Below are 14,459 nucleotides of genomic sequence, written 5' to 3'. Positions count from 1 at the left end.
TGAAATGTGAACAGAAGTGATGTATGCAGTTTTCAAAAAGCATCTTTAAGAGCAAAGAAAACCCTTCACGATTCCTTCTCTACTTTCATTGGCTGCAAGGCAGTCATTGTGACCTGATCCAAAGCATATATGTTGGACTATGAAGTGTGCATGGGAATAGAAGTCACACTCATTAAAGTCACATGGATCCTTGTTCACTTACATGATACAGCATCATTCCAGCCCTTAATATCTGTGTCAATAAGAGCAAGCCAAGGACAAGGCTTAAAATAAGAAAGGTTTATTTCCTGTCCATGCTACTTTTCCATCATGGGTCAGCTAAAGGTTCTGCTCCATGATGACCTGAATCAGAGGTCTAGGATGATGGAGGCTTCCCAACATTAGAGCATCATCCGTCAGAGCTAGAGGAAGAGAATAAAGTGAAATGTGTACCAGGTTTTACAGGCTTCTTCCAAGAATGACACATCAATCCCACATATGTAATTGTTTAAGACAAGTCATATGGCCATGCCTCACATCAAAAGCATGGAGAAACCTGCCGTGCTGTACCTGGATGGAGAAGAAACATAAATTTCAATGAAGAACACTAAGGATGACCACAATCTTTTACTGTGGGGTATTTAAGTGAGAAAAAAAAGTTCTCCTTGTTTAAGACATCATTACTTTGTGTCTCTTACCCTTCGTAATTGAAACTAATCTTAACTAAAATGTAATCAGATAGTGTTGGTTATAAAGACTGAAAGGTGAAATACGTTAAGTGCCTGGAACAGTCTAGCACACGATAAACCCTGGATAAAAGTAAGCCACAACGTCACCATCTTTATTACATTAGAGCCCCACACTCCCTAGAGATACATTTTAAGCTGTGAGTAGAAAACGAGCACTCCTATTCCATGCATCTGACATCACTAAGTCAAAAATCATTGTCCAGAAATTAACTGTGGGAAAAATAGCGTGTCTGGCAGTTGGAGGTTTGACAAGAAAGTGGGGTATAAGGAAGACTTCCTGCTGAAACGGTCAGTGCTTCTCAGTTGGAATATCTTAGGAGCCTGTTTCAGAAGAACGTGATTAAGTACTTTTTTCTGTGCCAGAATGCAGTATCGCAAAGAAATCATAGACCTACTTACAAGTGCAGTTGCCTTGCTTACTGCAGTTTGTCAAATGTTCTTCTCACAGAGGAAAAGTCAACCTCTACAAAATTTCAAAGTACATTTTTCACTTCCATACAGGTACACACAGATTTTTCTGACTTAACCCTAAGAACTCAAAATCTTGGAGAATCTGAAACTATATACCCTTTGAGAAAAGTTTAGGACCTCAGGTTTAATTCTATAACATAGTGTGTCTTTCTAACAAACTCTTGAAGCAAGGAATATGAGCAAGGAATGAGCAAGGAAATTTTGTTTCCTTTTGCTTCATTCCTCTGGTACCATTATTTTCTCTATTTTTACTTCAAAATTAACTGTTACTTTTATCAAAATAAATATATAAATCTCTTCCTAAGCGGCTAGATTACTACATCCCCTCTTGTGTCAAGAAAAGAAGGGATGTCACATCCCTACATCTCAGGATGCACATCACACTGTCTATATTTCACAGACATTATTTATTTCATTTTATTTTTGTCCCATTCTTAATATCTATCGAGTCAATCAGAGTTCAGATAATAGAAATTACTCTAGATATTTTAAGCAGAAAAGTTTTAAAAGGCCTAAATGATTTCAAAATCACCAGATGTCTAAAGAAGTAAAAGTTAGGGAGTTACCACTCTGCTTCTGATTGCAAGAACATACAATACTATAGCTGCACCTGGTCGAGAGGTCAGGAACTGGCTTCTGTCTTAACCACTACACTGTTGATGTCACAGCTTCTTCAAATCCATAAATACGGTAAAACGGAGGAGAACATGGAATCCAGCTGCTCCCCAGGCCCACTTGTCCAATCAGACCATCCCAGAATAGTCTCCACTTCCTCGACACCTTCCAAATGCAGAAAGATTAATCCCATTAAAAGAACCAAAACTATATTAAAATGGAATGACAAAGAAAATAAACCAGGAGGAAGAGAGAAAAAGAAAAAGAAAGATATTTCAGCATGTGTTTGACCTAAAACAACTATCAGTATAAAATAAGTAGACATAGCTGTACGTCAACATACATAAGTATCATGATATATTTAAAGTGCTGAAAGGGAAAAACCTACAACCTAAGGTAATCTACCCAGCAAGGTTTTCATTCAGAATTGAAGAAGGAATAAAGAACTTCTCAGATAACAAAAACTAAATGGACTCTACAAGAAAAGTTAGAGTTTTTTCTCTAAGTGGAAAAGACTACAACAAGAATTAAGAAATTATATAAAAGGAAAAATCCCACTGGTAAAGGTAAATTTGAAGTAAAGACTGAACCAATCACTTCAATGGGCTAGAAAAAAATTTAAAAGACAAAAATTATCAAATTAATTATAACTACAATAAACGGCTAAGGGATAGACATGAAGAAATAAAATACTACATCAAAAACACAAAATGTGGGGTAGAGGAGTAAAAGATGTAAATCTTTTAGAAGGGTTTGAACTTAAAAAGGAAGACCAGTTTTTTAAAAAGTAGATATAGTTTAGGGGAACATATATCAACCCTATGGCTACCAAAATCAGTAGCTGACAATAGATGCATAAAAACTTGAGAGAAAGGAACACAAGCATACCATTAAAGAAAACCATCAAACCACAAAGATAAATAAAAAGAGAAGTAAAGAAAAAAGAATAACTACAAATCACACAGAAAACAAGTAACAAAATGGCAATGAGTACATACCTATTAATAATCAGTTTAAATGTCAATGAAATAAATGTTCTAATCAACACACATAGGACAACTGATTGTATATTTAAAAAAAATTAGATGCTGCTTGCAAAAGAGTCACCTCACACTAGAGACACACATAAACTAAAAATGAGGAGATGGAAAAATATATTTTATACAAATGGAAATTGTAAGAAGGATAGGGTAGAAATACTCAGACAAAATAGACTTTAAAATGAAGTTTATAACAAAAGACAAGGAAGGGAATTATATGATGAGAAAGGGATCAATACAGGAAAATGATATAATATTCATTAACATATAAGCACCTAATACAAGAACACCTAAATATGTTAAAAAAAATCAATGGACAAAAAGGGAGAAATTGACAATAATACAATAATAGTAGTAGACTTTAACACTCCACTTACATCGATGGACAGATCATCCAGACAGAAAATTGTAAGGAAACAGTAGCCTTCAATAATACATTAGATCATTGGATTTAATAGACACCTACAGGACATTTCATCCAAAAATAGTAAAAGTATATGCTCTTCAAGAACACATGGAATATCCTCCAAGACAGATCACATGCTAGGCCAGAAATCTCAACAAATTTAAGAGGATACACATAATATCAAGCATTTTTGCTGGTCACCACAGTGTGAAAGTAGAAATCAACTACAGAAACAAAAGTGGGAAAAACACAAACATATGAAGACAAACCAATATGCTACCAAAACACCAACGGTTCAATGAAGAAATCATAGAGGAAATCAGAAATACCTTGAGACAAAATGAAAACGAAAACTTAACTTTCCAAAATCTATGGGATGAGCAAAAGCAGCTCTAAGAGGATATAAGCCTACCTGAAGAAATAAGAAAAATCTCAGTTTGTCATCTAAGTGAATTAGAGAAAGAACAAAGTCCAAGGTCAGCAGAAGAAAGGAAGTTCTCAACGTCACTAACCACCTGGGAAATGCAGATCAAAAACACAATGAGATATTACCTCATACCTGTCAGAATGACTATCATCAAAATGGCCACAAATAACAAATCTTGGCAAGGATTTGAAGAAAAGGCAGCCCTAGTACACTGTTGGTAGTAATGTAAATTGGTATTGCTACTATTGAAAAAAGTTTGAATATTCCTCAAAATAAAAAAACACACCTAAAAATAGAACTACCATGTGATCTAAAAGCTCACTCCTGGGTATGTATCCAATGAAAACAAAAATACTGTTGTTCAAATATAGATATATATATTCACCCCAGTTTTCATAGTGGCATTATCTACAATAGCCAAGATATGAAAGCAACATTAGTGTCCATCAACAGACAACTGGATAAAGAAATTGTAGTGTATATACATAGTTTACTCAGCTATTAAAATAAGTAATGAAAGTTTGCCATTTACAACAACGTGGATGATCCTGGGGTATTACGCTTAGTAAAATAATTCAGACAAAGAAAGACAAATACTGTATGTTACCACTTATATGTGTAAACTAAAAAATAAAACAAATAAATATACAAAATAGAAACAAACTCACAGATATAGAGAACAAACTAGTGATTACCAGTGGGAAGAGGAATGGGAGGAGGGGCAAGATAGGATTAGAGAATTAAGAGGTATAAACCACTATGAATAAAATAAATAATATATATACGAATATATTTTGTACCACACAGGGAATATAGTCAATACTTTAAAACAAGTTCAAATGTAACATAATATATAAAATATTAAATCACTATGTTATGATTAATATATTATAAACTAATAGGATATTATAAACCTACAATATTTAATAATTTAAAAAATTCCATCTATGCTAAAGAGAGAGGGAGACTGCTTGCATAGATTTGAAAATGCTGGAACTGATCATGTGCATGGGACCAGCTGCCCCCTCAGAATAATATTCATTTCATTGTGGGGTACTGCTCTTTCTTCTTTCAAAATGGGGGCCTCTAGCTTTAATTCTTCAGCACCACGCTTTTCCAAGAAGTTACTCTTAGTATCACCTGCTACACAATTCTGGTATATTTGGGTAATTCTAAATGAGTTTCTTGAGAGGGATCATAAATCATTGACTATTGAACTCTTCAAAGAAAGGTCTCCGTTGTAGGGTCCGACACTGCTAAACTCCTGTTCTTGGATTTGGTCATGCACCATTCCCCAGGTGTCCAAGCAGGGATGAGAATGCTGTCTATCACGACCTTTCCCCTGGCTTATTTACTAGATTGATGCTCTTATGCATGCCTATCTTTCATCTGGCTATGGCTTTGCCCAAGGATGTCCCATTCAATAAAGGACTTCTCCACTTAACTACAAAGAAATAATAAAACACTAAAGTTGACTATCGGATAAGGTCTTATGGTCTTCTAAATAAATCAATAGTAAGAGATCCATACTTTGCTGAAATTATAAAAAGTGGGTCACATAGGGGCCCACACAAAACTGCTCGTCTCACTCTTGGTCTGTGTGCTTCCAACTAATAGAAACTATCCATCATTTTTTGGGTGCATTCCAAGAGTAAGGCAGCTGCAAAGTCATAAAGAACCAGCAAAATGAGGTTATTGAATTCTGTCATGTGAATGAATAGAAGTTATAATTTCCAAAAGTATTCTTCAAACCCTTATTTATATTGTATTATATTATACTATATGTTATAATCTTAATATTCAAAGAGAAGGCTTCAAACATAAGTTTAATTGTTCCCAGAAGAGGTGAGACCATTCACAAATATGAAGAGAAAAATAATAATAATTTTGAATATTTATTGCATGCTTACTCTATATCTAGTATAGCTCAAAATGCTATATTTATATTAGCTCGTTTAATACACACAATGTTCCCCTGAAGAATTGAGACACTATGGGAGAAATTATGGCATAGAAAAGTTAAATATCTATAAGAAGTAGAGCCACAATTTGTACTAAATAACCTGGTTCTAGAGCACAAGCTCTTAACTAGCTTAATATTATGCCAAAAAAACCCCCCAAAATCCCAATAGTACCTAAATTTTAGTAGTTATTGCCTGAGATAGAGACATAGGGCTCCATCAGTTCCTTCTGATCCTTAGAACTCGAAGCTCCACAATTAGACTGAGTTTGGTATCTTGACAGTCACATTAAGTTATAATATAATTTGAATACATTTAGGAAGAAAGAACTACCAGGAAGAGAGGGTGAAATATTGACAATTCCGTACTTCTCTGAGTAGGAATAACACTTAAAATACAAACTTGATCCATCTCAGATAGAAACTGGGCTCGTAGATTTTTAATAGTTAAAGATTCCTATGAGCAGGCAGCTCTTCAATGAGTTTACAAATCAGAACATCCAACAGTTCTTTTCAGTAATTAGCTATGTGATTGGGAGTGTGTTACTAATGCTGTCATAATTTAGTCATTTGCAAATGAGGATAAGAAGAGTACTTATATGCTGAGGTTCTGTTATAAATGAATTGATAGGTGTAAGATGCTTAGAAAATAACTGAGATACAGGAAACACTAGGAGAATACAGTGTTTGCATCATTCATTATTATTATCCAGAACTCTCAAACATTTTGGTCAGAGAAAGGTCAAATAAATACCTACAGTGTTGTTCAGGCTTATGTTTTAGCCACGATTCCATACCCTCTCCCCCAGGAGTCTACTGGTTTCTTTTTGTAAGCAGGCGAGTGCCCACTAAGCTTCCGAAACTCTTTAGGATCTTGATATCTTCTTATACATTCCCAGTCTACCCACTCAGAAGCTAGAGGTGAAATTTTATCTCCATGCTGAGTTCAGTATCAGTAGTCCAAAATACCGAGAGAGCTCTCCACACTTCTACTGGCACCATCCCTGAGGTTTCTAGTCCAGTCTTTGGGACTCCACAAAGCTATTCTCCCTGCCTTCTCAACCTGGACGGCCACTTCCTTAGAAAACAGTTAGGTACACAATCTGATCTCAGTCACTCCTTAACAGACACACTTACTCACTGACACTTTTGCCTCAGGGAGTTATCAAAGCTGATTGCCCCTAATTTCCATATGTAACAGTCACATACTTGTTAAATTATTTCCAAGTTTTCATCCTTTCTTTACCCAATGTTTTGACACTTGTGATTTTTCTTCTCAACTCTGAACCTTGGTCCACTTGAAAAGAATTCTTATCCTCCAGCCCCATGTTTTAAAAATCTAAGCTAGGCTGCTTCAGGCTGCCATGAGAACTGGTCCTCCAAATTACAGAACTCCCAGTGAGTTGGCTTTCAAGTCCCACTCCAGGGACAATGCTTTGAGTACCAGGCAGTTATAAAAAACATCATTGAATGAATACGAAGTGCATAACATTAGCTATACAAAAAAAACTCACATGGAAATATTTCAATACTTTCCTATGTTCAATTATGCTGCTTTACAAATAGTAATTTTTATGCACAAGGAGAAGAAATTAACCTATATTCAATGCATGATGACATTTTTTCAAATTCTGAAAACAATTGTAGTATAAATCCAAAATAGGATTTCTTATGAAGTTAGTGACTTATCCAAGGAATTTCTGAGGTTATAATGATCTAAGCTTTATTTTGAGATATGGGGAAATGCAAATAGTTAATGTGAACTTCCTTAACATCAAGCACAAACAGCTGGCATGAAGTCATCTTGGTGAATTTCAACTGTACGTATTCTTTGAAATATTTTATTGAACTAATAGAGCATATTTCAGGTCAGACATTATAACCAGTTTAAAAAATCAACTTTAGGTTGGGAAATAATTGTCCATGAAAATCTAACATTTTTGCATAATCTGGATCTTCTGCACAAAGATGTTTATATGTAATTTAAGAATATTTCTATATAAGGTAACACTGTGGGATAGTGTAGTTTAAAGGTGTCTCCTTCCCTTAGGATATTCCAGAGTGGCAAGACCCCTTCCTAGTGATTTGCTTAAACTCTCAAGTAAAGCTAAGGTCCCTCTCTCTAGAGCTGATTGAGTAGTTCACCAGCTATTGTATATATGGTCAGAGTTTCCTGATTCTGAGGTTTAACTCCCCCCTCCCCAGTAATTTATTCTGTTGCATGTGCAGGTAACATTCAACCTTCCATACATCACACTGTGGAGACTGGGACCCAGGAAACTGGTGTTATGAAGTTACACTGGCTGTTTCTGCTGGGAGTAAAAATCTATCTCTAACTAGACTACTTGTGATTGTATGTATATTGTTTAGACTGAGTGTTTGTATTTCCCCCACCAAAAAAAATCATATGTTGAAATCCTCACCCAATGTGATGGATGAGGAAGTGGGACCTTTGGGAGAAGGGACACGAGAGCTTGCTCCTGCTCTCCCTGTCTCTGCTCCTTGCCATGTAAGTACACACAACAAGAAGGCCAACTGAAAACCATCCACCAGCACCTTGATCTTGGACTTCCTAGCCTTCAGAACTGTGAAAATAAATTTTTGTTGCTTAATCCATCGAGTTCATGGTAATTTGTTATAGCACCCCAAACTGATTTAGACAGAAACATATATATCTGCAGACTCTTTACAGTTTCTGACTTAACTTTAGTGAGAGATAAATTACATAAAATAAAATAATTTTAAATGCAGCTTGATGAGCATTGACATATGTATACACATAAGTAACCACCACCATAATCATGATATTGAATATGTCCATCATCCAAAAATGTTTGCTTAGTCTCCTCCATGCCCTCAGGTATAGGTAACCACTGACATGTTTTATATACTATGGATTGGATTTATCTTTTCCAAAGTTTCATATAACTGGAATCATGCAGTGTGTATGCTTGTCTTTGGCTTATTTTATTCATGATATTTCTGAGATCCAATCATGTCATTTCTTATTATAATAATTCATTCCCTATAATTGTTGATTAGTATTCCAGAGTAGTCTCCAAGGTGTTTATGCCTTCCCCTATTGAGAAATAAATGGGCTGTTTTCCAGTTTGGAGCTCCTATGATTAATCTACTATAATTAGTTTCCAAATCTTTGTATGGAAACATGTTTTATTTCTCAGGTAGATATATAGGAGTTGAATGATTAGGTTGCACGGTAAGTGTATCATACTAGTTTTATGTAATTCTGCCAAACAGTTTTCCAGGGTTATACTATTTCACCTTCTGTCAACAAAGTATGAGAGCTCCACTTGTTTCATTTCCTCTCTAAAATGTATACTGTCAGTCTTTTGAATGTAGCCATTTTAATGTGTGCTTAGGGATGTTTCACATGCTAGATATTGTCAATTTCCCCTTGGCATCCATGTCTGTATTTTTCTGTTTTCTTTAGTCCCAAGCATGAAAGAAACTAGAAATCTAAAACTGCTTTTCTGAAATGTCCTTGTGGCATGCCTTCACAGTATAGTTTTGGTTCTTTTAATGGGATTAATCTTTCTGCATTTGGAAGGTGTCGAGGAAGTGGAGACTATTCTGGGATGGTCTGATTGGACAAGTGGGCCTGGGGAGCAGCTGGATTCCATGTTCTCCTCCGTTTTACCGTATTTATGGATTTGAAGAAGCTGTGACATCAACAGTGTAGTGATTAAGACAGAAGCCAGTTCCTGACCTCTCGACCAGGTGCAGCTATAGTATTGTATGTTCTTGCAATCAGAAGCAGAGTGGTAACTCCCTAACTTTTACTTCTTTAGACATCTGGTGATTTTGAAATCATTTAGGCCTTTTAAAACTTTTCTGCTTAAAATATCTAGAGTAATTTCTATTATCTGAACTCTGATTGACTCGATAGATATTAAGAATGGGACAAAAATAAAATGAAATAAATAATGTCTGTGAAATATAGACAAGATTTTTAAAGGTGGTTTAGCCCAATGTTCAGAACTTCTCTACTTTACTGCTTGATATCACTATTTCATCAGTGTAATAACTTGCTAGCAAAAATCTGTTAGAAGTATACTAATGATGTTAATATTTATTGAGAGTTTACTGTGTACCAGCCACTGTAAGAATCAATTCAATACTTTATATAGTCCTATGTCAGTCATAGTACAAGCATTGTTATCTTAAGTCCATTTTAGTATTTCTCTCTTCGTACCAGAAAGGATTTAAACTCAGGTATGTCTAAAACCAAATTTAGAAAATTTCACTTCCACCATGTTACCTCTCTGGCAAAATTTGCCACTAATTATCATGTTCTACTTCATTGGGAAAAATAAATGTGCACTTCCCCAAATGCTTGGTCTCATCTACAAACTTACTTCCAATTTTCCTTCTTCTTTTCAGAGTTGTACCGAAAATGATTACTTTTTCTTTCTGTTTAAGAAAAGTCCCTAATTCAGCTATCATGTGATCCAAGAACCCGTCTTCTGGGTATATGTCCAAAGGAAATAAAATCAGTACCTCAAAGAAATATCTGCACTCCCATATTCATCACAGAATGATTCACAATAGCCAAAGTACTAAGCAAACTGAGTGTCGATTGATGGATGACTAGCTAAAGAAATTGTGGTTTGTACATATGATGGAATGTTATCCAGCATTTAAAAATGGAGTTCTTGCCATTTACAACACCGTGGAGGAACCAGGAAGGCATTATGCTAAGTGAAATAAGACACATGCAGAAAGAAATGTACTGCATGATTGTACTTATATCTAGATTCTAAAAAGTTGATTCACAGAAGCAGAGAGTGGAAAAGCAGTTACATGGGCAGGGAGGTGGGGAAATGAAGAGATGTTGGTCAGAGGGTACAAAGTTGCAGTTATGTTAAATAAATATGTTTTAGAAAGCTAATATACAGCATGATGACTATCATTAATATTACTGTATTGTACACTGGACATTTGCTATGAGGAGATTTCAGATGCTCTCTCAAAAAAAAGTAACCGATGTGAGGAGATAGATGTGTTAATTAGCCTGACTACAGTAATCATGTCACTCTACATGTGTACACCAAAACATTACGTTGTACACCTTAAATATACAATTTTAACTTAAAATCCCCTATTAATTGTATATGATTAAGTTAAAGAGAACCAAAACTCAAAATAACAGTAAATAAAACAAAATTGATGTGTATTTCCTTTTATTTTGTATTTAAAACTTATAAAATTTATTTTAATTGAAATACAGTCAGTTACAATGTGTCAATTTCTGGTATATGGTTCAATGTCCCAGTCATGCATATACAGGAATATATTGGTTTTCATATTCATTTAAATTAAAGGTTATTACAAGATATTGAATATAGTTCCCTGAGCTATACAGAGAAATTTGCTTTTTAATATATTTTTATATATAGTGGTTATCATTTGCAAATCTCAAACTCCCAATTTATCCATTACCATCCCTTTTCCCCAGGTAACCATTAGATTGTTAATTATATCCTTTTCTGTTTTTTAGTGTTCTCTTTTTTTTTCCTTTTTTAGATTCCACATGAGTGATATTATATGATATTTTTCTTTCTCTTTCTGAATTACCTCACTTAGAATGACGATCTCTAGGTCCATCCATGTTGCTGTAAGTGACATTATTTTATTATTTTTTATGGCTGAGTAGTATTCCATTGTATAAATATACCACAACTTCTTTATCCTGTCTTCTGTTGATAAACATTTAAGTTGCTTCCATATCTTGGCTATAAATATACCACAACTTCTTATCCTGTCATCTGTTGATAAACATTTAAGTTGCTTCCATATCTTGGCTATTGTATATAGTGCTGCTGTGAACATTGAGGTGCATTGATGTGTATTTCTTTATTGTGTAAAGTTTGGGTGTAAGAACTCCAGGACTGGCTAGGAGGTTTTGCAAAACTACCAGAACTCAGACTCCTTCATTCCTGCTACTTCACAGGTCTTAGCATATAGCTTCTTTCTTATGATTGAGGACGACTGCTCAAACGCCAGCCATCTCTTCGCCATACTAAACAGCAGAAAAAAAGGAAGGACTAAAAAGGAAACTGGTGTCTTCCTCATTCTAAGGATACTTGCTAAAAATTGCACACACATCTCTGCTTAGAGTCTATTGGCCATAAATTAGCCGCACATAATTGTAAGGGAGAGAGGAAGGTGGTGGCTAAGAATTTTTTTTTAATTTTTCTGAAGTCATAGGTCCACCTAAGAGTCAGAATCTTGTAATAAGCAATTGGAAACAGGATCTTAAGGAGCAACTAGCAAAAACATCTACACACTCCATCTCTGTTCTACCTTCCATCTCATCTAAATGATCCATTCTAAGAAATTCACTCTATAAATGTGTACAAATCCATCATGATACACGTGTCCAATTATCTGTGTCAAATTTAACTCTTCTGTCTCAATTTATGCCACCATCTCCTCAAATTCTCTCGAACTCCAGACACTTGATAACCCATTTTTTATGCAAAACTCGGTATGTGTCTCTAAAGGTTCTACCAGATGAGCTACACTATAGATAAGAACCACTACAAATAATACAGAATGAGGGATTTATTACAGAGATCCAACTCTAAGCAGGAGCAGAGGGTGTGAAGTCTATGCAAGGCAACTGTCTGAGTCTGAAGTAGAACCGGAAGAGGTATGACTCTTCTGGGCCCAAGGTCAGAAAAGAAAACAGAATGTGGAGGAAAGCAATGAGAAAACAGAACCAGAAAGAGGAGCTGGTGCTTGCATCCATCTTCAGCCTCTGCTGTCAGCTTCAGTGCTAGGATTGCCCTGTAGGAGAAGCTGACTGCTTTGAGCATAGATCTTCTTCTATGCCTGGCCCAGGATTTAGAGAATCCCGAGTGAAAGATGCTGCAAGCCTGCATATTGACCCATTCCAACAAGGTAAGCCAACATTGCCATATGCTTGGTGCCGCAGACCAACCTTCAAAGTATAAAACACTGTCACTGCTCCCACTTATGGCTGCCAAATCACATGCAAATTTATCTTGTGGGCATCCACAATCCAGAACAACACTAGAAAGAAGATGCTTGGAAAAGTAGGTAGAGCTCAGATAAGCAGGCACAGTATAAACCTGTATGTGTTATTTGGGTCTCATTTTTAAAACATACATCTTCAAGATTCCTTTCCATAACTCTTAAGACTTGTCAAATTACTAAAATGTAGCTCTGTAGCACTTCTCCATTTTCTTCAGTTATATAACAGGTTTTTTTCTTTCTTATTGCTCCTAATATTTGTCTTAAAAAATTTAAAAAAAAACTTTCACATTGGAAAAAAGGAAACATCATCTTCTTTGATAAAGGAGTTACTTCTGTAGTCTCTTAAAAGTTGATCATTTTTTTCCATCTTATCCCACTTAGAAGACTTTTTGGAATTTATGGAACTGATTTCATTGAATTATTTTGTTTGTACAATTTTAAAAATTAATTCTGTATTGTTCTTTCAATGTAGAGATTTTTTTTTTCTTTCCAAAGAGTAACTTCTGTAAAGAAAGAGAAAAGCAGAGACCAATATGGTGGGTTAATTTTGAATCTCGACCTAGCCCATCCAGAGGCCTTGGATGGTTATTTTGCATTAGATATTTATCTTCCTTTACATACCTCTACTGAATACACAAATATTGGAAAGCAATGCACAGTTTTTGCTTAAAAAACTGTCCTTCATTATTTCATGTAACTAGAATTTATAAACAAGCATGTCAGGGTAATCACCAATCAAAATCAATGAGTACTCTTTCTCAAGGTGCCTGTCCTCCATTAGTTTTCCTATATCTGTAGAAAAAAATACTTCTTGTGAAAGAAAAAACATAAAGGGCAAAAGGTATACTTCTTACATAAAAATTAAATTTTTAAAGTTATTTCCAGCATACCCATTTTCACCCTATAGAAGTTTCTGTACTTTGTTGAACTTAATTTTATAGGTAAAATGAATTGTTAGTTCAGAGATGCAAAGTCGGGACAATGGGATGGCACAAAGTGTTAAGTTTGAGTTTTATTAGTCTGATTTAGTTTCTGTTGGAAAATAATTTGCCACATTTTCTAACTTGCATTTCAGAAGTTTTTCAATGTATCTAAATATGAGTTGATTTTAAATATTATATATTTAAAGTCTATAAACAACTTGTCTCTTTCTACTCCTCCCATCAAATGTAAACTTTCCCACAGTTTTTCATGCTGGCCACATACTGAGCAAAGTGCCTTTTTGCTACATTGGAATCACCCTGTCATAAGCTTAGAAATGAATTAGTATCAAGATGGTTTTTCATCTTTGAAAAATGAACTGTGATTCTTTTCATAAAAAATAAATCGAGTATTATTTATTATACTTGACAAGCTACTCAGAAAGCTAGGCAACATTTGGTGATGTCCCCAGATAAAGATTTAGGTAACGTTCTTTAAATATGAGTCCCCAGTGAGCTCTTAGGACTTGGCTCTGTTTGTAATAGTTTTACCTCTGTTTTTGAAAAACAGTAAAAACTGAATCTGTTCATTAAAAAGCTGTCAGCCAATTGAAATAGTTGTTGACTAAATTCTACATTTTTTCTTAGTACTTAGGCACATTAAATAGGTTGCAAAAATGAAACAACAAGCTCAGTGTATTTTTAAATCAACAAAAAATATGTAAGATTTTAAAATATTGTCTTTAAAACTCAAAGATCATTTTTTTAAAATAATAATTAAATAAAACATTCAAGTATTTGTTGTTTCTCAACAGGAAATATCACTTTTTACATTGAAGTATAGTTGATTTAAAGTATTAGTTTTAGGTGTA

The sequence above is a fragment of the Vicugna pacos genome, chromosome 29 (assembly GCF_048564905.1).
Source record: "Vicugna pacos chromosome 29, VicPac4, whole genome shotgun sequence".
Lineage (NCBI taxonomy): Eukaryota > Metazoa > Chordata > Mammalia > Artiodactyla > Camelidae > Vicugna > Vicugna pacos.
Note: the sequence above shows the minus strand (reverse complement) of the source record.